This window comes from Megascapheus bottae, chromosome 26 (assembly GCF_031878675.1).
Source record: "Megascapheus bottae isolate mThoBot1 chromosome 26, mThoBot2.hap1, whole genome shotgun sequence".
NCBI lineage: Eukaryota > Metazoa > Chordata > Mammalia > Rodentia > Geomyidae > Megascapheus > Megascapheus bottae.
In genome coordinates, this window is record NC_143534.1 from 24825116 (window position 1) to 24851825 (window position 26710).

Sequence of the window (26710 nt, forward strand, 5' to 3'; positions counted from 1 at the left end):
AATCAGCTGGAAGGATGGATGGAGAGACAGAGTGACTGACAGATGAAAAGGCAAATGGACAGATGGACGACCAGACAGACAGACAGATGCAAGGATGGACAGACAGACAGGCAGGCAGGAAGACAGACAGATGGAAGGAAGAAAAGGCAGACAGAAGGACAGACAGACAGAGAGATGGATGGAAGGACAGACAAATGGACAGACAGACAGATGGACAGAGAGATGGATATACGGACAGGCAGAAGAACAGATGGATGGACGGATGGATGGACAGATGTATGGAAGGATGGACAGACACATATGAACAGAGAGACAGACGGATGGACGGACGCACAGGCAGATGGACAGAGAGACTGACAGACAGACAAACAGATGGACTGACGGACATACAGACACACTAACAGATGGACAGACAGACAGACAGACGGATGGACAGAGCGACAGACGGACAGTGGGATGGGTGCACAGAGATGGATAGACAGACAGAAAGACAGACAGACCAACAGACAGACGGATGAATGGATAGACAGACGGACACAGTGATGGACAGACAGAAAGATGGACAGACGGGTGAACAGACAGATGGACAAATGGACGGACAGGTGGTCAGAAAGACAGACATACAGATGGATGACAGATGGACAGATTGACGAATGGATGGACAGACAGACAGGGATGGATGCACAAAGAGACTGACAGCTGGAGAGATGGACAGAGACAGACAGTCGAATTGATGGACAGACAGACAGACAGACGGATGGATGGACAGACAGATGTATAGACCAATGGATGGACAGAGGGATGGACAGGGAGAAAGATGGAGGGACAGACAGATGGACAGAGAGACGGATGGACAGACAAATGGACAGACGTACAGACAGAAAGATGGACAGATGAATGGAGAGACAAATGGGACAGATGGACACACAAATGGACAAATGGAAGGATATATGGACAGACAGACAGACAGAGAGACAGACAGACAGATGGATGGAGAGGCCAGACAGACTGTCAAATGGATGGACAAATAGGCAGATAGACAATGAGACAGACAATTGGAAAGACAGAAAGACAATGGACAGACAGACGGACGGATGGACAGACAGAAAGACGGACAAACAGACCACGATGACAAACAAACAAACCAACGGACAGAGAGATGGATGGACAGACAGACATACAGAGAGACAGACAGTCGGACAGAAGGACGGACAATCAGACAGAAGGACAGACAGACAGATGGGCATAGAGACAGAAAGACAGACAGACGGACGGAAGGACAGACTGACAGATGGAAGGATGGACAGACAAAAGTCAGACGAACAGACGGACTGACAGACAGACAGATGAACATTCAGACTGAGGGACTAACCAATGGACAGACAGAGAGGCAGAGGAATGGACTGAGGGATGGACGCATAAACTGAGGACAAACGAACACACTGAAGGATGGAGAGGCAGATGGACTGATGGACAGTTAGGCCGACGAGTGAACAGATGGACCCACAGACAGACCAACGACGACAGTCGGATGACCGGACAGACCAACAGACCAGGACGATGAACAAACTAACCGATGGACAGTGAGGCAGATGGGAGGACAGAAAGACAGACAGACAGACAGAAGGATGGACAGAAGGATAAACAGACGGATGGACAGACACATGGGCATAGAGACAGAATGACAGACCAACGGATGGAAGGACAGACTGACAGAAGAGGGACAGACAGTTGGATGGACAGACACACAGACAGATGGATGGATGGATAGACAGACGAACTGACAGACAGATGGAAAGGGGACAGACAGGTAGATGGATGCACAAAGACGGACAGACAGATGGACAGACAGACAGACAGATGGATGGACGGCTGGACGAAGGGGCAAAAAGACAGCCAGACAGACATACTGGCTGACAGATGGACAGACAGAGACAGACGGATGGTTAGACAGAAGAACTGAAGGACAGAGAGAATGAAGGACAGACAGACGGACAGACAGCCATACAGACAGACCGACAAAGAGAAAGACAGACAGACGGACAGACGAATGGAGAGACAGACAGACCGGTGGATGGATGGAAGGATAGATGGAAGGACAGACAGATGTAAGGACAGAATTGGAGAGAGACAGAAACAAGGACAAACGGAAGGACGGACGGATGGATGGATGGACAGATGGACAGACAGATGTACGAACAGACAGAGAGACAGACAGAAGGAAGGAAGGATGGGACGGATGAAAAGACAGACAGACAGACAGACAGACAGACAGACAGACAGACAGATGAACTAACGAACAGACAGCCAGGCAGACGGACGGATAGACAGACGGACAAACAGAGGGACCAACATAAACAGATGAATGGACAAAAAGATGAAAGGATAGACGGACAGAAAGGCAGACAGACAGACTGACAGACGAACAGGCAGATGGAAGGACTGAAAGGCACATAGAAGACAGACAGACAGACAGACCAACAGAGAGATGCACAGACCAACAAAGACAGACAGAGAGACAGACAAACAGATGTATAGACAGGCAGATGGATGTATAGACAAACAGATTGGTGGATGGGCAGAAAGATAGACAGAAACACGAACTGAGGGATGGGTAGACAGACAGACAGGTGGATGGACAGACAGACAGATAGATGGATGGACAGACAGAAAGATTGAGGTATGGATGGATGGACGGACAGACAGACAGACAGACAGATAGACAGATGGATGAACAGATGAACGAACAGATGGACGGACAGATGGATGGACCAACAGACAATCAGATGGAAGGTAGGAGGGACAGACAGAGAGACAGGTGAATGGACAGGGAGACAGACAGACGGATGGATGGATGGAGAGACAGACAGACAGACAGACAGACAGATAGATGAATGGATGGACGAATGGACAAATGGACAGATGGACAGACAGTCAGACCGACGGATGGTCAGACAGATGGACAGAAAGACGGATGGACAGACTGAGGGACAGAAAGACAAATGGAGAGAGAGAGATATATATACGCACGAGCAGACTGACAGAGACAGATGGATGAATGAACAGACAGACAGACGAACAGACGGATCGACAGACAGGTCGATGTCAGGAAGAATGGATAGACAGACAGATGGACAAATGAATGGACAGACTGTCAGAAAGACAGACATACAAAAGAATGGATGGATGGACAGAGTGACAGATGGACAGAGTGACGGATGGACAGACTGACGAATGGACGGACAGACAGAAAGATAGATGGACAGACAGACATACATATGATGGACAGATGGATAGATAGGCAGGCGAACAGACAGATGGACGGACGGACAGACGGACAGAGCACAGACAGACAGATGGACAGATGGATGGTGGATGGATGGACTGACAGATGTATGGATGGATGAACGGATGGACAGACACATAGACAGATATATAGATAGACGGGTGGACTGAGGGATGGTCGGATGGATGGAGGTACCGACAGAGAGACAGACGGACAGATGGACAGACAGAGAGACAGACAGATGGACGCATGGACGAATGGACAAATAAACAAAGACAGACAGATTGACAGACAGGGAGAGGGACAGATGGACAGGCGGGCAGACTGACGGACGGACAGCTGAACAGACAGATGGTCGAATTGATGGACAGACAGATGGAGAGATGGATGGAGGGACAGACAGAGAGACAGACAGATGGGCGGACAGATGAACAGACAGATGGACGGATGGACAGACAGATGGATGGATGGACAGATGGACAGAAAATGGACAGATGGATGGACACACAAATGGACAAATGGAAGAATATACAGAGAGACAGACGGACTATCGGAAGGAGAGAGCCAGATAGATGGTCAAACGGATGGACAAATAGACAGATGGACAGATGGACAGACAGCCAGAAAGACGGACGGAGAGACAGACAGACTGAGGGACAGACAAAAGTCGGATGAACAGACAGACAGATGGATAGACAGACAGACAAAGAGACAGGCAGACTGACAGACAGACTTGGACATTTGGATGGAGGGACTAACCGATGGACAGACAGACAGGCAGACAAACGGACTGATGAACGGACGGACGAACTGAGGATGAACAGACACACCAAAGGCTGGAGAGGCGGACGGATTTATAGACAGTACGACAGGATGATGAACAGACAGATGGACCGACAGACAGACCGATGATGACGGACAAACGAATCATGGACAGAGAGACAGATGGGTGGATAGACAGACAGACAGACAGACAGACAGATGGAAGGACACACTGACAGATGGAGGGAAGGACAGAGTGACAGACAAAGGGACAGACAGACGGATGGACAGACACCAGATGGATGGATGGACAGACAGACAGACAAACTGACAGATGGAAAGATGACAGACAGACAGATGGATGGACAAAGACAGACAGACAGACAGACAGACAGACAGACAGATGGATGGATGTACGGACGGATGGACTGAAAGACAGCCAGCCATACAAACTGGCCAACAGATGGACAGACAGAGACAGACGGATGGTTAGAAGAACTGAAGGACGAAGAGACTGACGGATGGACGGACAGACAGATGGATAAAGAGAAAGACAGATAGACAGATGTACGGATGAATGGAGAGAGAGACAAACCAGTGGACAGACGGACAGACAGACAGACGGAAGGATGGAAGGACAGACTGACAGATGGACAGACAGACAAACAGGCGGTCGGATGGACGGAGGGACAGACAGACAGTCGGACGGATGGATGGATGGACAGACAGACGTACAAACAGACAGAGAGGCAGAAGGTAGGACGGATGGACAGTCAGAAAGATGGATGAATGGACAGACAGATGGAAGGATGGACAGACAGATGGACAGAGCAATAGAGGGAAGGACAGAGAGACAGATGGACAGACAGACAGACAGATGGACTGATGGACAGAGAGACAGACAGACAGATGGACTGACAGATGGACGGATGGATGGACAAACAGATGAATGGCAGAATGAAGGACATACAGACGGATGGACAGATGGACAGACAGAGAGATGGGTGGGCAGACAGACAAACAAATGGTGAGACAGACAGACAGATGGAAGAATCGATGGAGATATAGACATATAGATGCACGATGGACAGGACAGACAGATTGACAGACAGACAGACGTACTGACCAACAGATGGACAAACAGAAGGATGAACAGATATCAGACAGTTGGAACGACAGACGGACAGACAGTCTGACAGACAGACGCATGGAGGCAGACTGATGAAAGGACAGACGAACAGAGAGATGGATGGAAGGATGGATGGACAATTGGAGAGAGACAGAAACAAGGACAAATGGAAAGACGAACAGACAGACGGACGGATGGATGGATGGAAGGACCGATGTACGGACAGACACGTATGGAGACATGGACAGACAGACGGACAGACAGGGAAATGGACAGATGGACAGATGGACAGAAAGATACAGAAACAGACACACACACACACACACACACACAGACACACACACACAGTGACAAACATAGACACACATCCAGACACACACACCCAGACACATAGACAGACACACAGACATACATAGACACACAGATACACAGACACACAGAGAGACAAACAGACACAAACACAGACACACACACCAACACAGACACACCGAGGCACAGAAAGACACACCTACAGATACAACACACACACACACATAGAATCACAAACACACTGAAATAAACAGACACACACATGTCTGTCCATCTGTCCATCTGTCTGTCTGTTGGTGTTCCTTTCTGTCTGTCTGTCTGATTGTCTGTCCATCCATACGTCCGTCCGTATGTTCATCTGTCTGTCCATCTGTTTGTCCTTCCGTCGGTTTCTCCATCAGTTTGTCTCTCCATCCGCCCATTCGTCCATCTGTCCATCCATCTGTCCTTCTGTCCATACGTTCATCTGTCAGTATGTCCATTTATGCCTCTCTCTATCTCCATCTGTCTGTCCATCCATCTATCTGCCCGTCTGTTCGTTTGTCCGACTGTCTCTTTTCCCATCCCTCCATCCGTCCTTCCATTGGTCTGTCTCCACCCGTCCGTCCATCTATCCGTCAGCTTATCTGTTTCTCTGTCCGTCCATCCTTCCATCTGTCTGTCCATCCATCTGTCTCTCCAGCCGGCCGTCCATCTGTTTGCATGTCTGACTCTCTGTCCGTCCATCTTTCCATCTGTCTGCCTGTCTGTCCGTCTGTCTATCTCTCCGCCCATCTGTCTATTTGTCCATCTCTTCATCCATCTTTTTTCTCTCCGTTTGTCTGTCTGTCTGTCCACTGATCTGTCTGTCCATCTGTTTGTCTGTCTGTCCATCTGTCCTTCAAACCTTCTGTGTGTCTGTCCATCTGTGTGTCCGGTCAGCCATCTGTCTATCTGTCCATCCGTTCATCCGTCTGTCTCTCTGTCTGTCTGCCCATCCATCTGTCAGTCCATCTTTCCATTTGTCTGTCTGTCTATCTGTCTGTCTCTGTGTGTGTCTTTGTGTGTGTCTGTGTTTGTGTGTGTATATGTATGCGTCTGTGTGTGTGTCTGTGTGTCTATGTGTTTGTATTTCCTGTGTGTGTGTTTGTATGTGTGTCTGTGTCTGTTTATGTGTATTTGTGTGTGTGTGTGTGTCTGTCAATGTGTCTGTGTGTGCGTCTGTGTGTGTGTGTCTGTGTGTCTTTGTGTCTGTGTGCCTGTGTGTCTGTGTGGGTGTCTCTCTGTGTGTCTCAGTGTTTGTCTATATGTATGTCAGTGTACCTGAGTGTATGTGTGTGTCTGTGTATTTACATGTGTGTGATTGTGTGTCTGCCTTTGTGTCTATGTGTCTCTGTGTGTGCGATTGTGTGTGTCTGTGTTTCTATGTGTCTGGGTATCTGTGTGTCTATGTATCTGTCTGTGGGTCCGTGTGCCTCTGTGTCTGCCTGTGTCTGTGTGTTTTGTGTTTTGTGTGTGTGTCTGTCTGTTTGACTGTCTGTGTGTGTGTTTCCATCTGCCTGTGTGTGTCTGTGTTATTGTGAGTGTGAGTCAGTTTGCCTATCTGTGTCTGTGTTTCTGTATGTCTCCATGTGTGTCTTTGTGTCTGTCTGTGTGTCTCTGCATCTGTGTGTGTGTTTGTGTCTGTGTGAGTCTGTGAGTCTGTATGTGTGTTTGTCGGTGTGTGTGTCTGTGTTTCTGTGTGTGTGTCTATTTGTCTCTCTGTGTGTTTGTGTGTGAGTGTCTGTGTGTCTCTCTGCCTATGTGTCTGTGTGTGTCTGAGTGTCTCTGTGTGTCTCTCTCTGTTTGTCTGTGTGTCTGTGTGAGTGTGTGTATCTGTGTGTGTCTGTTTTTCTCTCTGTGTGTCTTTGTGTGAATCTGCATGTCTTTGTGCATGTGTGTGTATGTCAGTGTGTATTTCTGTGTCTCTGTGTCTGTGCATCTCTCTGTGTATCTCTGTGTGTGTGTGTGTCTGTGTGTCTGAGTGTCTGTCTGTGTGTGTTTGTATGTCTTTGTGTCTGTCCGTATCTGTGTGTGTGTCTGGGCATCTGTGTGGCAACACAGGTCCTGTGGGAGGACATGGTGCCCCTGGAAGACTCGGGTCCTCTGGGATGACACAGAGCCTCTGGGAGGACACATCACACAGGGCATCTGGGAGGAAACAGGGCCTGTGGAAGGACACAGGTTTTCTGGGAGTACACTGGACATGGAGCCTGTGGGAGGACACGGAACATGGGCCATCTGTGAGAACATGGGACATGGGGCCTCTGTAAGGACACATGGCCTCTGGGAGGACATGGGCCTTGTGGGAGGACACAGGGCCTATGGGAAGACATGGGACACAGGGCCTCTGGGAGGACATGGGCCCTGTGGGAGGACATGGGGCCTGTGGGAGGACACGGGGTCTGTGGGAGGACACAGGGCCTATGGGAAGACATGGGACACGGGGCCTCTGGGAGGACACAGGGCCTGTTGGAGGACATGGGAAATCTGGGAGAACATGGGACTAGGGCCATTGGGAAGAAATGGAACACAGGGCATCTGACAGCACATGGGGACCTGTGGGAGAACACAGGACCATTAGAGGACATGGGACACAGGGCCTGTTAGAGGACACAGGGCCTATAAAGGACACATGGCCTCTGGGAAGATATAGGTCACGGGGCCTCTGAGAGGACACATGACATGGGGCCTGTGGGAGGACACAGGACATGGGGCCTCTGGGAGAACACAGTGCATCTGACAAAACACTGGGCATGTGAGAGGACACTGGGCCTCTGGAGGGACATGGGGCCTATGGTAGGACACCTGGCCTCAGGAAGTACATGGGGTCTGTGGAAGGACACGGGATCTCTGGGAGAACATGGGACATGGTGCCTCTGGGTGATATGATATGCGACCTCTGAGAGAAAACAGCACCTTGGGCCTCTGGGAAGACCCGGAACATGTAGCCTCTGGTAGGACAGAGCCCACGGGGCCTCTGGGAGGACAGGGCACATGGGTCCTCTGGGAGGACATGGGGTCTCAGAGAAAACACAGTGTCTCTGGGAGGACACGGGGCCTATGGTAGAATACGGGGTTTGTGGGAGGATACGGGAGCTCTGTGAGGACAAGGGGCTTCTAGGAGGAAACAAGGTCTCTGGGAGGACACAGGGCCTATGGGAGGACACTGGACATGGGTCCTCTGGGAAACACGGGGCCTTTGGTAGGGAATGGGCCTGTGGCATGGCACAGGATCTCAGAAAGGACATGGAACATGGGGCCTGAGGGAGGACATGGGGCCTATGAGAGGACATGGGCCCTCTGGGACCACACAGGACATGGGGCATCTGAAATGACACAGGACATCAGGCCTGTGAGAGGACATAGGACATGGGGCCTCTGTGAGGACACAGGACACAGGGACTCTTAGAGGACACAGGACACGGCGCCCTGTGATGACATGGGGACTCTGGGAGAACATGGGACCCAGGGCCTCTAGTTGGACATGGGACACGGACCTCTGAGAGGACACGGAGCTTGTGGTAGGGCATGGCACCTGTCGGAGGACACAGAACATGGGGTCTCTGGGAGTACACTGGATAGGGGCCTCTGTGAATACCCCAAGCTTGTGGGAATACACGGGGCCTTTGGAAAGACTCAAGAAATGGAGATTCTGGGAGTATATGGGGCCTGTGGAAAGACATAGACATGGGGCCTGTGGTAGGACATGGGACACAAGGCCTCTGTGAGGACATAGGGCCTGTGGGAGGATGCGGGGCCTCTGGGAAGACACAGCACACAGAACACAAAGCCTCTGGAAGGACGCAGGACACAGGGCCTCTCAGATGACACTGGGCCTGTAGTAGAACACAGGAAACAGGGCCTTGGGGAGGACATATGATCAGTGAAAGACTCAGGGCCTATGGCAGTACATAGGTCTTGTGTGAGGTCAGAGGTCCATAGGGTTGACATGGGACACAGGGTCTCTTGGAGGAAAAATGACCTCTGGGAAGACACAAGACACAAGGCTTGTGGGAGAACATGAGGACTCTGGGAGGACACAGACCACTGCCCTCAGGGGGGATAAGGGTCACAGGACCTCTGGGAGGGAATGAGACATGGGGCCTGTGGCAAGACATGTGGCCTCTGGGATGTCACATGGGATCTAGGAGGACACTAGGCCTCTAGGAGGACACAGGACATGGGGCCTCTGGGAGGATACAGGGACAATGGGTCTATGGGAGGACACAGGGACATGGAGCCAGCCCTGTGTCCTCTCACAGGCTCCATGTCCTCCTAGAGGCCCCTTGTCTTTGCAGAGGCCCGAGGTCCCCTGTCCTGTGTCTTCCCACAAGCCCTATGTCCCGTATCCTCCTAGAGGCTCCATGTCCTATGTCCTCCAAGAGGCCTCGTGATCTCCCAGAGGACCCATGACCTTCCATTTGCCCAGTGTACTAACAGGGGCACTGTATCCTGTGTCATCCACAGGACACGTGTCCCCTCACAAGCCCCACATCCTCCTACAGGCCCCGAGTCTTCCTCAGACCCTCCCCAAAGCCCCAAGTCCTGTGACTTCCCACAGGCCCCAGGTTCTGTGTCCTCCCAGAGGCCCCTTGTCGACTCACAGACTCATGTCCTCCCAGGGGCCCAGTGTCCCATGTCATCCCAGAGGCACCGTATCCTGTGTATTCCCACAGGTCCTTAGTCCTCCCACAGGTACCATGTCCTGTATCTTCCCAGAGGCCCTGTGTATTCCCATATATCCTGTGTTCCATGTCATCCCAGAGGACCTGTGTCCACCCAGAGGACCCATGTCCTGTGTCCTCCCACAGGCCCCATTTTCTATGTTCTCTCAGAGTCTCCTTGTCCTCATACAGGCCGCATGTTCTCCCAGAGGCCCAGTGTCTTTGCAGAGGCCCCGTGTTGCATGTAATCCCAGAAACACAGAATCCCGTGTCTTCCCGCAGGCCCCATTTTCTCCCGCAGGCACTGTGTGCTCCCACAGGCCATGAGTCCTGTATCTTCCTAGAGGCTTCATGGCCTGTTTCTTCCCAGAGGCCTCATGTCCTCCAAGAGGCCCCGTGTCCTTCCACTTGCCTCATGTTGTACTGGAGGCCCTGTGTCCCTTGTCATCCCACAGGACCCATGTCCTCTCACAAGCCCCATGTCCTCCCACAGGTACCGAGACTTCCCCAGACAATGTGTCCTCCCCGAGGCCCAGTGTCCTGTGTCCTCCCACAAGCACCATGTCTGTGTACTCCCTGAGGCCCTGAATTCTCCTACAGACCCCGTGTTCTCCCACAGGCCCTGTGTTCTGTGTCCTCCCAGAGGCCCTGTTTCCTGTGTCTTCTCACAGGCCCCATGTCCTCCCAGAGGCCCCGTGTCCTCCCAGAGGCCCCGTGTCCTGTGTCCTCTCAGAGGCCCCAAGTCCCAAGTCCTCCCAGAGGCCCCGTGTCCGGTGTCCTCCCAGAGACTCGTGCCCCGTGTCCTCCCAGAGGCCCTGTGTCAAACCAAAGGTCCTCTGTCAAACCAGAGTCCCCTTGCCTTCCCAAATACCCTGTGTCCTCACATAGGCCCTGTGTCCTGTGTACTACCAGAGGCCCTGTGTCCTCCTACAGGTCCTGTGTTCTCCCAGAGGCACTGTGTCCTGTGTCCTCCCAGTGACCCCTTATCCTGTGTCCTCTACAGGCCCTATGTCCTCCCAGAGTCTCCATGTCCTGTGTCTTCTCAGAGGCCTGGTGTCCTCCCACAGGACCTGCATCCTCCCAGAGGCCCCATGTCTTCCCAGAGGCCCCGTGTCCCATGTCGTCCCAGAGGCCTGTTTCTTCTTACAGGCCAGTGTCCTGTGTCCTCCCAGAGGTCCAGTGTCCTCCCTTTGGCCCCGTGTCCCATGTTTTCCCAGAGGCCCTATGTCCTATATCATCCCAGAGTTCCTGTGTCCTCCCCTAGGCTCCATGTCCTGTATCCTCCCAGAAGGCCATGTCTTTTGTCCACCCAGAGCCCCTGTGTCCTTCCATAGGCCCTGTGTCCCGTGTTTTCCCAGAGACTCTGGGCCCTCCCAGAGGCCCCGTGTTAGTGTCTTCCCAGAGGCCCCAAGCCCCCCACAGACCCCATGTCTTCCCACAGTCCACCTGTCCTCCTACAGGCCCCATGTCTTCCCAGATGCACTGTGTCCCATGTTTTCCCAGAGGCCCTGTGTCCTATTAGAGGCCTTGTGTCTTCTCAGAGGCCCTATGTCCCATGTCTTCCCTGAGTTCCCATGTCCTGTGTCCTCCCAAAGGACCCGTGTACTATCATAGGTACCAGGTCCTATATCCTCCCACAGGCCCTGTGTCTCATGTTCCTAAGGAACCCTGTGTTTTGTTTCTGCCCAGAGGCCACATGTTCTCCCACATTCCATGTTCCGTGTCCTCCTTGAGGCCCCGTGTCCTTCCAGGGGCCTTGTGTCCAGTGTTTCCCTGAGTCCCCGTGTCCCGTGTACTTTCACAGGTTCTGTGTGCTGTGTCCTCCCAGAGGACCTGCCCTGTGTGCTCCCAGAGGCCCATGTCCTCCCAGAGGTGCTGTGTCCTCCCAAAGGCCCCATGTCCTGTGTCCTCCCAGAGGCCCCGTGTGTGGCCTGCCAGAGTCCCCATGTCTTCCCAGAGGCCCAGTGTCCCCATGTCCTTGCAGAGGCCCTGTGACCCATGTCCTCCCAGAGGCCCCATGTCCCTACATGCTCAGAGGCCTATTGTCCTCCCAGAGCACCCATGTCCTGTGTCTGCCCAGAGGCCCTGTGTCCACACAGAGGCCTCATGTCCCGTGTCGTCCCAGAGGTCCTGGGTCCTCCCACAGATTCTGTGTCCTCTCAGAGGTACCATGTCCTCCCAGAGACCCTGGCCCTTACACAGGCCCTGTGTCCTCCCATAGGCCCAAAATCTTACGTTTTCCCAGAGGCCCTGTATCCTGTGTACACCCAGAGGCCTCGTGTCCTCCCGCAGGCCCCTTGTCATGTTTCCTTCCATAGGCCCTGTGTCCACCCAATGGCCCCAAGAGGGGCCTTCCAAGAGGTCCCTTGTCTGCCCAGAAGCCACGTTGTCTCCCACAGGCCCCATGCCCTACCACATGTCCTGAGTCTTCCCACAGGTCCTGTGTCCCATTTCCTCCCACAGGCCCTGTGTCCTATGTCCTCCAGAGGCCCAGTGTCCTGTGTAACCCCAGAGGCCCCATATCCCATGTCTTCCCACAGGCCGTGTGTCTATGTCCTTTCACAGGCTCCATGTCCTGTGTCATCCCAGATGCCTTATGTCCCATGACTTTCCTGAGGCCCCTTGTCCAATATCCTCCCAGAGGTCCACTGTCCTGTGTCAACCCACAGAACCCATGTCCTCACACAAGCCCCATGTCCTCCCACAGGCCCCAAGTCTTCTCCAGACTCTATATCCACCATGATGCCCCGTGTCCTTTGTCTTCCCACAGGCACCATGTCCTCTGTACTCCCTGAAGCACTGTGTCCTTCTACAGGTGCCATGTCCCATGTCTTCACAGAGGAACCATGTTCTAATGCAGGCATCCTGTTCTGTGTCCTCTCAGAGGCCCCGTGGCCTAGCAGAGGCCTCGTATCTGGTATCCTCTCAGAGGCCCCATGTCATTTGTCCCCACTGAGGCCCTGTGTCTCATGTCCTCCCAGAGGCCTCGAGTCTTCCCAGGGGACCTGTGTCCTCCCAGAGGCCCATGGTCTTTGTTCTCTAGAGCCCTCATGTCCTCCCACAGGACATATGTCCTCACACAAACCCCATGTCCTCCCATAGGCCCCAAGTCTTCCCCTGACCCTATGTCTTCCAAAAGTCAATATGTCCTATGTAGTCCCTGAGGCACTGTGTCCTCTTATAGGACCCGTGTTCTCCTACAGGCCCCATGTCCTGTATCCTCCCAGAGGCCCAGTGTCCTCCCAGAGGCCTGGTTTCATGTGTCCTTCCAGAGGCCCTTTATCCTGTGTCCTCCAGAGGCCCCGTGTTCTCCCACAGGCCCTATGCCCTCCCACAGGCCCAAGGTCCTTTGTCCTCCCACCAGAACCATAGCTTACCAGAGGCCCTGTTTCCTCCCAGAGGCCCTGTCTCCCGTGTCCTCCCAGAGTCCCCATGTCCTGTGTCATCCCAGAGGCCTAGTCTCTTCCCAGAGGCCCCGGGTCCTCCCAGAGCCCCTGTGTCCTGTGTCCTCCCAGAGGGCCTGTGTCATCTCAAAGGCCCCATATCCTGCGTCCTCCCAGAGGCCCCATGTCATTTGTCCCCGCATGGCCCCTTGTCCCGCATCTCCTATAGGTCCCATGTCCTCCCAGAGGCCTCCTGTCTTCACAGAGGCCCATGGTTTTGTCCTCTAGAGCCCCCATGTCCTCCCACAGGCCCCATGTCTCATGTCCCCAGATGTTGCGTATTCCATGTCCTCCCAGAGCCCCCGTGTCCTGTGTCCTCCCAGAGGCCCCGTTTCTTAACATAGGCCCTGTGTCCTGTGTATTACCAGATGCCTCATGTCCAGTGTCCTCCCAGAGGCCACATGTCTTCCCACAGGCCCCGTGTCCTCCCACAGGCCCCATGTCCTATCTGAGGCACCATGTCCTCCCAGGGCCCCTTGTCCCGTGTCCTCACAGAGGCCCCATGTCCCATGTCATCCCACAGGCCCCATGTCCCGTGTCCACCCAGAAGCCCTATGTCCTCCCACATTCCCTATGTTCCTCATCTTCTCAGAGGACCCGTGTCCTCCCGGAGGCCCAGTTTCCTATGTCCTAACAGAGACTTGTGTCCTCTGTCCTCCCACAAGCCCCGTATTCTGTGTTCTCCCAGAAGCCCCATTTCCTGTGTCTTCCCATATGCCCCGTGTCCTCCTAGAGGCCCTGTGCCTTTGCAGAGGCCCAGTGTCCCATGTCCTACCAGAGGCCCTGTGTCCCATGTCTTCTCATAAGACCCATATCCTCTCACAAGCCCCATGTCCTCCCACAGATCCTGAGTCTTCCCCAGACAATGTGTCCTCCCCGAGATCCTGTGTACTATGTCCTCCCACAGACACCATGTCCTGTGTAGTCCCTGAGGCCCCATGTCCTCCTACAGGCCCCGTGATTTCCCACAGGCCCCGTGTCCTTTGTCTTCCCACAGACCCCATGTCCTCCCACAGGCCCTGTGCCCTTTGTCCTCCTAGAGGTCCATGTCCTCTCAGAGGCCCAATGTCTTGTGTCCTCCCAGAGATCCCGTGTCCTCCAAGAATCCCCTTGTCCTCCCACATGCCACGGGACCTCACATAGGCCCTGTGTCCCATGTACTTCTAGAAGTCCCATATCTTCCCACAGGCCACATGTAATGTGTACTCCCAGAGGCCCGATGCAATGTGTCCTACCAGAGCCCCCATGACCTCCCAGAGGCAACATGTCATCCCAAAGGCTCCATGTCCCCATTTCCTCCCAGAGGCCCCGTGTCCTGTGTCCTCCCAGAGGCCCTGTGTCCTCTCACAGGCCCCATGTCCTCTCAGAGGCCCCATGTCTTTGCAGAGGCCCCGTGTCCTGTGTCTTCCCAGAGTCACCATGTCCCGTGTCATCCCACAGACCCTGGATTCATATCCTAGATGTTCCATGTCCTTTGTCTTGCCAGAGGCCACATGTCCTCCCACAAGCCCCGTGTCCTCCCACAGGCCCCAGACAATGTGTCCTCCCCAAAGCCCTGTGTCCTGTGTCCACCCAAAGGTACCATGTCATGTGTAGTCTCTGATGCCCCTTGTCCTCCTAGAGGCCCTGTATTCTCCCACAGGGCCTGTGCCCTGTTTTCTCCCAGAGGCCCCGTTTCCTGTGTTCTCCCAGAGGCCCCGTTTCCTGAGTCCTCCCAGAGGCCCTGTGTTCCCTGTCCTCCCAGAGTCCCTGTGTCCACCCAGAGGCCTCGTGTCCTCCCACAGGCCCCGTGTCCTCCCAGAGTCTCTGTGTCCTGTGCCCTCCCAGGGGCCCCAAGTACTCCCATAGGCCCTGTGTCATCCCAGATGCCCTAGGTTTGCCCAGAGGTCCAGTGTCCCTTGTCTTCCCAGAGGCCCTGTGTCCCGTGTTCTCATAGAGGGCCAGTATCCTGTGTCCTCCCAGAGGCCCCTTTACCTGTGTCCTCCCAGAGACCGTGTGTCCTCCAAGAGGCCCCATGTCCTATATCCTTCCAGAGACCCTATGTCCTCCAAGAGGCCCCGTGACCTACCACAGGCCCCAGGTCCTCACATAGGCCCTCTGTCCCTTGTACAACCCGAAGCCCCAAGTCTTCCCACAGTCCCCATGTCCTCATCTTACCAGAGGCCCCATGTCCTGGGTCCTACCAGAGACTCAGTGTCCTCCCAGAGGCCCTATTTCATCCCAGAGGCCCCATGTCCTTTGTCATCCCAGAGGCCCCATGTCCTGTGTCTTCCCAGTGGCCCCATGTCTTCCAACATGTCCCAGCTCCCGTGTACTCCCAGAGGACCCATGTCCTCCCAGAGACCCCGAGTCCTGTGTCCTCCCAGAGACCCAATGTCCTCTCATAGGCCCCATGTCCTCCAAGAGGCCCTGTGTCTTTGCAGAGGATATGTGTCCCTGTACTCCCAGAGTCACTATGTCCCGTGTCTTCCTACAGGCCCCATGTCCTCCCACAGGACCTGTGACCTCCCACAGGACCCGAGTCCTGTATCCTCCTAGATGCCCATGTCCTGTGTCTTCCCAGAGGCCTCATGTCCTCCCAGAGGCCTCGCGTCCTACTTTCCTCGGTTTGTACCAGAGGCCCTGGGTCCTGTGTCATCCCACAGGACTCATGTACTTTCAAAAACCCATGATCTCTCACAGGCCCCAGACATTGTAACCTGACATGGGCACCATGTCCTGTATAGTCCCTGAGGCCCAGTGTCCTCCTAGATGCCCCATATTCTCCCACAGGCCCCGTGTCCTGTGTCCTCCCAGTTGCCCCATGTCCTGTGTCCTCCCAGTTGCCCTGTTTCCTGTATCTTCCTACAGGCCCTGTGTCCTCCCAGAGGCCTCGTGTCCTGTGTCCTCTGAGAGGCCCCATGTCCACCCAGAGGTCTGTGTTCTCCCACCGTCCCCGTGTCCTCACATAGGGCCTGTGTCCCATGTACTACCAGAGGCCCTGTGAACTCCCATAGGCTGTGTGTCCTCCCAAAGGGACTGGATTTTCCCAGAGGCCCAGTGTCCCATGTCTGCCCAGAGGCCACGTGTCCCGTGTCCTCCTAGAGGGCCAGTGGCCTGTGTCTTCCCAGATGTACAGTGTATTCCCAGAGTCCTTGTGTCCTCCCTTTGATCTCATGTCCCATGTCCTCCCAGAGTCCCAGTGTCCAGTGTCCTTCCAGAGGCCTTTGTCCTCCCATAGGCCCCGTGTCCGGTGTCCTCCCAGAAGGCTCATGTCTTGGGACTGACCTGAGGCCCCATGTCCTCCCAGAAGCATCGTGTCCTGTCTTCCCAGACACCACGTGTCCTCCCACAGGCCCCATGTCCTCCCAGAGTCTCCATGTCCTGTGTCCTTCCAGGGGCCCCATGTCCTCCCTCAGGCCCTGTGTCCTCCCAGATGCCCCAGGTTTGCCCAGAGGCCTAGTGCCCCGTGTCTGCTCAGAGGCCCCGTGTCCCATGTTCTCATAGAGGGCCAGTGTCCTGTTTCCTCCCAGAGGTCCAGCGTCCTCCCAGAGTCCATGTGTCCTCCATTTGGCCCCATGTCCCATGTCCTCCCAGAGGCCCAGTGTCCCTTGTCCTCCCAGAGTCACCATGTCCTGTATCTTCCCACAGGCCCTGTATCCTCCCACAGGCCCTGTATCCTCTGACAGGACCCAAGTCCCATATCCCCCTAGATGCTCCATGACTTGTGTCTTCCCAGAGGCCTCATGTCCTCTCAGAGGTATAATGTCCTTCCATTTGCCCTGTGTTGTACAGGAGGCCCTGTGTCCTGTGTCGTCCCACAGGCCCCAAGCCCTTCTACAGGCCCTGTGTCCCATGTTCACCCACAGGCCTTGTATATTGTGACTTCCCAGAGGTCCTGTGTCCTTTTTTTCCCCAGAGGCTGCGTGTCCTCCCAGAGGCCCCTGGTCTTTGTCCTATAGAGACCCTGTGTCCTCCCACAGATCCCATGTACCATGTCCTCCAAGAGACCCCATGTCCTGTGTCCTCCCAGATGCCCCGTGTCTTCCCAGAGGCCCTGTGTCCTCCCAGATTCTGTGTCCTCCAGAGGTACAGTGTTCTCCCACAGGCACTGAGCCTTTCCACAGGTCCCGTGTCCTCCCTGAGGCCAAGAGTCCCATGTTCTCCCAGAGGCCCTGTATCCTGTGTCCTCCCAGAGGCTCTGTATCCCATGTCCTCTCAGAAGTCCGATGTCTTCTCAGAGGTCCCTTCTCCTCCCAGTGGTCCCACAGGACGTGTGCTCGACCACAGACGCTGTCTTCCCGGAGGCCCCATGTCCTCCAAGAGACCCAATGTCCGGTGTTTTCCCAGAGTACCCGTGTCCTCGCAGTGGCCCTGTCTTCCCAGAGGCCTTGTGTCATGTGTCCTCCCAGAAGCCCCATGTCCTAGGTTCTCCCAGAAGCCCCGTGGACACAGGACATGCGAACTGTGGGAAGACATGTTTCACAGGTCCTCTGAGAGGACACGGAACATGGGGATTCTGAAAGGATACAGGGCGTGAGAGGACACAGGGCCTTTGGGAGGACATGGGGCCTCTCGGAATCCACATGACACAGGGTCTCTGTGAGGACACGGGGCCTCTGCCAGGACAAGGGGACTCTAATAAAAAATGGGACATGGGGCCTCTGGAAGGATGTAGGACATGGGACCTGTGGAAGGACACAGGTCCTCCAGTGGGGCACAGGGCCTGTGGGTGTACACCAGATGTCTGGGAGGACAAAGGACCCCTGGGTGGACATAGGACTTCAGGGAGGGCACCAGATACATGGCCTCTGGTAGGACACGGGGCCAATGGGTAGACACAGGGCCTACAGGAGGAATCGGGACACGGGGCCTGTGAGAAGACACAGGACACGGGGCCTCTGGGAGGACACAGGATTCAGGTCCTCTGGGAGAACATGGAACTCAGGGACTCTGGGAGGACATGGGGCCTGTGGAAGGGCTCGGGGCCTGTGGGAAGACACAGTACTGCTATGAGGATACAGAACCTGTGAGAGGACACGGGGCCTCTGAGAAGACATGGAACATGGGGCCTCTGGGAGGACACAGGACACTGGGTTTCTGTGTGGACACGGGACCTCTGGGAGGACATGGAACACAGGAACTCTGGGAGGACATGGGGCACGGGGCCTCTGGGAGCACACGGAGCATGTGTGAGAGCTTGGGGAATTTGGGGGCTCACAGGGCCTCTGGGAGGACATGGGAGTCCAGGCCTCTGGGAGGTCACATGAACTCTGGGAGGAGACAGGATTATGGGACTCATGGTGAAAACAGGACATGACGTCTCTGGTGGGGACAATGAACATGGGGCCTCTGGGAGGACACAGGACACCAGGCCTGTGCATTGACACAGGGCCTTTGGGAGGACACAGGGACTCTAGGGGGACATAGGGCCTCTGATAAGACACTAGACCTCTGGAGGGCAACAGACACGGGGCCCGTGGGATGACATGGGACCCAGGGCTCCTGGGAGGACACAACATACAGGGCCTTGGGGAGAACATGGGACTCGGGGCCTCTGGGAGGACACAGGACTCTGGGCTTCTGTGTGGACACAGGACCTCTGGGAGGACACGGGACATGGGGACTCTGGGAGGACACGGGGCATGTGTGAGAGCTTAGGGAATTTGGGAGCTCACAGGGCCTCTGGGAGGACATGGGAGACCAGGCCTCTGGGAGGTCACATGACCTCTGGGAGGAGACAGGATTATGGGACTCATGGTGGAAACAGGACATGACGTCTCTGGGGGGGGGACAATGAACATGGGGCCTCTGGGAGGACACAGGACACCTGGCCTGTGCGTTGACACAGGGCCTTTGGGAGGACACAGGGACTCTAGGGGGACACGGGGCTCTGATAAGACACTAGGCCTCTGGGAGGGCAGGTGACACGGGGCCCGTGGGATGACATGGGACCCGGGGCTCCTGGGAGGACACAACATACAGGACCTTGGGGAGAACATGGACTCAGGGCCTCTGGGTGGATGGAGATTGTGGAAGGGCTTGGGGCCTGTGGGAGGACACGGTACCTCTGGGAATACACGGAACTTTTGGGAGGACATGGGGACTCTAAGAAGACCCAGGACAATGGGCCTCATGGAGAACACAGGACATGGGGCCTGTATGAGGCCACAGGGACTGTGGAAGGGCTCAGGGCTTGTGGGAGGACATGGTACCTCTGGGAATACACGGAACCTTTGGGAGGACACAGGGACTCTGGGAGGGCATGGAACATGGAGCCTTTGGGAGAATACGGGGCCTCTGAGTGGACATGTGGCATCTGGGAGGCCACAGGTCAAGGGGCCTTTGGAGGACACAGGACTCAGGGCCTGTGGGAGGCCACAGAGCCTCTGGGAGGACACAGGACATGGGGCCTTGGGGAGAAGACATGACACAGGGCATCTGGGAGGACATAGGGACTCTGGGAGAACATGGGACATGGGGCTTGAGGTTGGACACAGGGCCTGTGATAGGGCACAGGGCCTGTGGGAGGACATGGGAGCTCTGGGAGGCAAGGGACTTCTGGGAGGACATTGGAGTTCTAGGAGGACACGGGACACGGGGCCTCTGGAAGGACATGGGACTAGTGGTTGGACACAGGGCCTATGGGAGAAAAAGTGACACAGGGCCTGTGGAATGACACAGGGCATGGGGCCTCTGGGAGGATACAGGATATAGGGCCTCTAGGAGAAAATGATACTCTGGACCTGTGGGAGGACATGGGGCCTGTGGAAGGGCTTGGGGCCTGTGGGAGGACACGGTACCTCTGGTAGGACACAGAATGTGTGGGAGAACATGGGGTCTCTGGGACATGAGACATGGAGCCTCTGGGAGGCAAAGGACACTGGGGCTCTGGGAGAACATGGGACATGGGGTCTGTGGGAGGACGTGGGTGCTCTAGAGGACAAAGACCATGGGCATACAGGAGGACACTCGGCTTCTGGGAAGAAAACAGACACGGGACCTCTGGAAGGATACAGGGCCTCTAGGAAGACAAGGGGCCTCTAGGAGGACACAAGGCATGGGTCCTCTGGGGGTACAAATGATATGGGGCCTCTGGGAGGACACAGGACACAGGGGCTCTGGAGGACACGGTGACTCTGGCAGGACACTAGGCCTCTGGGAGGACAAGGGACATGGGGCCTTTGGGAGGACATGGGATAGTTCCTCTGCAAGGACACGGGGACACTGGCCCTCTGGGAGGAAATGGGGCCTTTGGTAGACCATAGGTCCTCTGGGAGTAAACAGGAAGTGGGGCATGTGGGAGGACACCAGGCCTATGGGAGGACATGGGGCCTCTGGGAGGACACAGGACATGGGGACTTGGGGAGGACACATGACACCATGCCTCTGGGAGGACACAGGGACTCAGGGAGTACTCGGATGCTCTGGAAGAACACGGGGCCTCTATGAGAACATAGGATATGGGGCCTCTGGGAGGACACGGGGTGTATGCGAGGACACAGGTCATGGAGCATCAGAGAGGACATGGGACATGGGGCCTCTGGGAGGACACGGGGCCTCTGGGAGGACAAAGGACACAGGGCCGATGGGAGGAGACCAGACACCAGGCCTTTGGGAGAATACAGAGCCTGTAGGAGGACACGGTGCCTCAGGGGCTACACAAGACATGGTGCCTGATGAGGGCACTGGAAACAGGGCATTGTGGTAGACACAAGGTCTGTGGAAGACTTGGGGCTTGTGGGAGGACATGGGGCTTGTGTGAGGACATGTGGCCTGTGGGAGGACATGGGATACAGGGCCCCTGGGAGAACACAGGACACGGGCCCTCTGGGAAGACACAGGACACAGGGCATCTGGGATGACACAGGACACGGGGCCTATGGAAGGACATGGGACCTCTGGGAGGACATCAGACTTCTGGGAGGACATGGGATATGGAGCCTCTGGGAGGATACAGGGCCGATGGGTGGACACAGGGCCTATGGGAGGAACCAGGACTCAGGGCTTGTGGGATGACCCAGAACACCTGGCCTATGGGAAGACAAAGGATATAGGGCCTCTGGGAGAATAAGGGACTTGGGGCCTCTGGGATAACACAAGGCCTGTGGAAGGGCTCGGGGATGGTGGGAGGATGCAGTACCTCTGGGAGGACACAGAATCTGTGGGAGGACACGTGGCCTCTGCAAAGACATTGGACATGGGACACAGATCCTCTGCGAGGACACAGGGACACTGGGCCTCTGGGAAGACACGAGGAATCTGATAAGCTACGGGGCCTCTGGGAGGACACAGGACATGCGGCCTGTGGGAGGACATGGAACCTCTGGGAGGACACGGGGCCTCTGGGAGGACACGTGACATAAGGTCTCTGGGAGGACACAAGGCCTCTTGGAGGACACAGGGATTCTAAGAGAACATGGGGCCAATGAGAGGTCACAGAACATGGTGCCTCTAGGAGAACACAGGACAAGGGGCCTCGGGGGGACACAGCGCCTGTGGTAGGAAAGGGGGCTGTGGGAGGACATGGGGCATCTGGAAGGACACATTTCACTGGGAGTCTGGGATGACACTGGACACAGGGCATCTGGGAGGACATGGGACACAGAGTCTCTGGGAGGAATTGAGGCCTCTGGGAGGACACGGGCCTTTGGGCAGACACAGGACACAGGGCTTTTGGGAGGACAAGGGGCCTCTGGGAGGATATGGGGCCTCTGGGAGGACACTAGGCCTATGTTAGGGCACAGGGCCTCTTGGAGGATAATGGACCTCTGAGAGGACATAGGACTTTTTGGAGGACATAGGACACTGTGCCTAGGGGAGGACTCGAGGCCTGTGAGTGGACATGGGGACTCTGGGGGGACACAGGGCCTCTGGGAAGAAATGGTACGGGGGGCCTATGAGATGACACAGAACACCAAGCCTCTGGGAGGACACAGAACCTGTGAAAGGACACGGGGCCTTTGGGAGACATGGGACATGGGGCTTCAGGGAGGACAAGGGGCCTCAAGGAGGACATGGAACACAGGCCCTGTGGGAGAATACGTGGCCTCTGGATGGACACAAGACACAGAGTGTCTGGCCAGACATGAGACACTGGGCCTATGGGAAGACATGGGACCCAGGGCCTATGTTATGACATGGGGCCTTGGGAGGACACGGAACATGAGGACTCTGGAAAGACATAAGACATGAGGCTTCTGAGGAGACACAGGGCCTCCAGGAGGACACAGGAACTGGGGCCTCTGAGAAGACACAAGGCATGGTGCTTCTGGGAGGACTTGGGGCCTGTGGGAAGACAGTTGGACCGTGGAAAGATTTGGGGCCTCTGCGGGACACGGGGTGTCTGGGAGGACACGGGAACTGTGGAAAGACACAGGGACACTGGAAAGACACAAACACAAGCCTCTGGGAGGGCCTGGGATCTCTGGGCAGACACAGGACACAGGGCCTTTTGGAGGACAAGGGGCCTCTGGGCGGACACAAGACATGGACCCTCTGGGAGGACATGGAACATGGAGCAAATGGGAGGACACAGGGCCTCTGGGATGACATTGGGCATCTGGGCAGACACGGGCCTCTGGGAGGACACTGGGCCTGTGGAAGGACTCGGGGCCTCTGAAAAGACACAGGACATGGAGACTCTGGGAGGACATGGGGCCTATGGGAAGACACAGGAAAAGGGATCTCTGGGAGGACACAGGATATGGAGACTCTGGGAGGACACGGAGCCTGTGGGAGGACACAGGATAAGGGATCCCTGAGAGGACACAGGACATGGGGCTTCTGGGAGGACACGGGGCCTGTGGGAGGACACAAGGCCTATGGTAGTACATGGGACACAGGGCCTAGGTGAGGACATGGGGAATGTGGGAGGACACGGGGCTTCTGGTTGGACACGGGGCCTCAGGGAGGACACAGGACTCGGGGAGGACACATCATCAAGGGAAGACTCGGGGCCTATGGAAGGACTTGGGGCTTGTGGGAGGACACGGGTCCAGTGGAATACACAAGACATGGGGCCTCCAGTACAACACAGGGCAAGTGGAAGGACATGGGGCCTCTGGGAGGACACGAGGCCTCTGCAAAGACATAGGACATGGAGCATCTAGGAGGATACAGGAATCAGGGCCTGAGGGAGAACACGGGCCCTGTGGGGGCACACAGGGCCTGTTGGAAGACATGGGACATGGTACCTCTGGGAGGACACAGGACTCAGGGCCTCTGAGAGGACACAGGGCCTCTAGGGGCACATGGAGCCTGTGAGAGGACATGGTGCCTCTAGGAGGACACAGAATTTGGGGCCTGTGGGAGGACACAGGACACGGGGACTCTGGGAGGACACAGGATACTGGGCCTCCGGAAGGACATGAGTCCTCTGGGAAGACCTGAGACATGGGATATATCTGAGGACACAGAACCTCTGGGAGGATACGGGACTTGGGGCCAGTGGGAGGACTTGGGGCCATTGGGAATACATATGGCATGGTGCCTCTCTGAGGACACGGGACACTGGGCCTCTGCAAAGACATGGGGCCTCTGGGAGGACATGGGGATCTGTCAGAGGACACATGACCTCAGGGAGGACACAGGAAACTGGGCCTCAGGGAGGACATGGATCCTTTGGGAGGAAATGGGACATGGGGAATGTGGGAGGACACAGGTCCTCTGGGATGACATTGGACATAGGGTTTCTGTGAGGACACGGGGACATGGGACCTCTGGGAAGATAAGGGGTCTCTGGGAGGACACGGGACACAGGGACTATGTGAGGACACGGGGCCTGTGGGAGGACACAGGGCCTCTGGGAGGACACAGGACATGGGGCCTCTATGAGGTCACAAGGTCTGAGGAAGACTTGGGGCCTGTGGGAGGATAAGGGGCTTGTGGGAGAACACGGGTCCTGTGGGATGACATAGGACACAGGGCCTCTGATATGACACGGGGAAAATGGACAAGGGGCCTCTGAGAGGACACGAGGCCTCTTGGAAGACACAGTACACGGAGCCTCTAGGAGGATACAGGACATGGGGCCCATGGGAAGACACGAGATAAGGTGCATCTGGGAGGACCCTGGACCCGTGCCTCTGCAAAGACATGGGGCCTATGGGAGGACATGGGGCCTGTGAGAGGACATGGTCCACTGGAACCATGTTCTGTGTCCTCCCAGACGCTCCATGTCCAGGATCCTCTTAGATGCCTCCTGTCTTCCCAGTGGCCCTGTGTCCTCCCACAGGCCCCGGGTCCCCATGTCCTCCCATAGACCATGTGTTCCCATGTCCTCCCACAGGCCTAGTGTCCTCCCGGATGTCATGTGACATCCCAGAGGCCCCGTGTCTTGCCACAGGCTCCATGTACCATGTCCTCCCAGAGGTCTCGTGTCCCTTGTTCTCCCAGAGGACACTTGTCCTCCCAGAGGTCAGTGGTCTGTGTCCTCCCAGTGCCCCCGAGTCCTCCCACAGGCCCCTTGTCCTGTGTCCTCCAAGAGACCCTGTGTCCTCCCACAGGCCCCATGTATTTCCTGAGACCCAGTGTACTTCCACAGGCCCTGTGTCCTTCCAGAGGCCCAGTGTCCTCTCATAGGCCCCTGTTTTCCCAGAGGCACTGTGTCCTCCCAGGAGCCCCGTTTCCTGTATCCTCCCACAGACCCCATGTCATGTGTAAACCCAGAGGCCCCGTGACCCATGTCTTCCCAGAGTTTGCATGTCCTTCCATGGGCCCTTTGTCCTCCCATAGGCCCCATGTCCCATGTCCTCCCAGAGGTCCTGTGTCCACCTACAGGTCCCGTGCCCTACTACAGTTGCCATGTCCTCCCAGAGGACCCGTGTCCCATGTCTTCCCACAGTCCTCGTGTCCTCCCACAGGCACCATGTCCTCCTAGAGGTCCCATGTCCTCCTAGAGGTCCCATGTCCTGTGTACTCTCAGAGGCCCCATGTCCCATGTCCTCCCACAGGCCCTGTGTAGTGTGTTTTCCTGAGGCCCTGTGTCCCGTATCCTCCCAGAGGCCCCATTTTTTGCCAGATGCCCCATGTCTTCCCAGAGGCCTCATGTCCTATGTAATCCCACTGACCCTGTGTCCTCCAAGAAAGCCCTTGTCCCCCCAAAGGCCATGTGTCCTCTCAGAGGCCCTGTGTCCTATGTCCTCATAGATTCTCCATGTCCTAAAGGCCCCATGTCCTCCAGAGGCCCCGTGTCTTCTGTCCTCCCAGAAGCCCTATGTCCTCCCACAGGATCCATGTCCCATATCCTCCTAGAAACTCTGTGTCCCCCCAGAGGACTCGTGCCCTCCCAAATGCCCTGTGTCTTGTGTCCTCCCAGAGGCTTTGTGTCTTCCCAGAGGCTCCGTGTCCTCCCAGAGGCCCTGTGTCCTCCCACAGGCCCAGAGTCCTGTGTTCCCTTAGTGGCCCCATTTCCAGTGTACTCCCAGAGACCCTGTGTCCTCCCACAGGTCCCCTGCCCTATTATAGTTGCCATGTCTTCCCAGATGCCCTGTGTCCCATGGTCCCATATTCTGTGCCCTCCCAGAGGCTCCGTGTTCTGGTGCCCCCAGAGGCCTGGTGTCCTCCCATAGACCCGTGTTCTCCCATAGGCCCAGTGTCCCTGTGTCCTCCCAGAGGCCCCGTATCCCATGTTCTCCTAGAGACCATGTGATCTCCCACAGGCCCCGTGTCTTGCTACAGGCCCCATGTCCCTTGTCCTCCCAGAATCCTGTGTCCCCTGTCCTCCCAGAGGATGCATGTCCTTCCAGAGGCCAGTGGTCTGGGTCCTCCCAGAGCTCCCGTATCCTCCCAGAGGTCCCATGTGCCTTGTCCTCCTAGAGGCCCAGAGTGTCTTCCTAGAGGCTCCATGTCCTCTCAGATGCCCCATGTCCTGGGTCCTCCTACAGGCCCCATGTCCTGAATCTTCCCAGAGGCCTTGTGTTCCGTGTCCTCCCAAAGGTCCCATGTCCTCCCCGAGTCCCTGTGTGCTTGTAGAAGCCCCGTGTCCTGTGTACTACAAGAGGCCCCGAGTACCTTTCCTCCTAGAGGTCTCTTGTCCTCCCACAGGCACCTTGTCCCCCAGAGGCCCTGTGTCCTTCCAGAGGACCCAAGTCCTCCTAGAGGCCCCGTGTCCTCC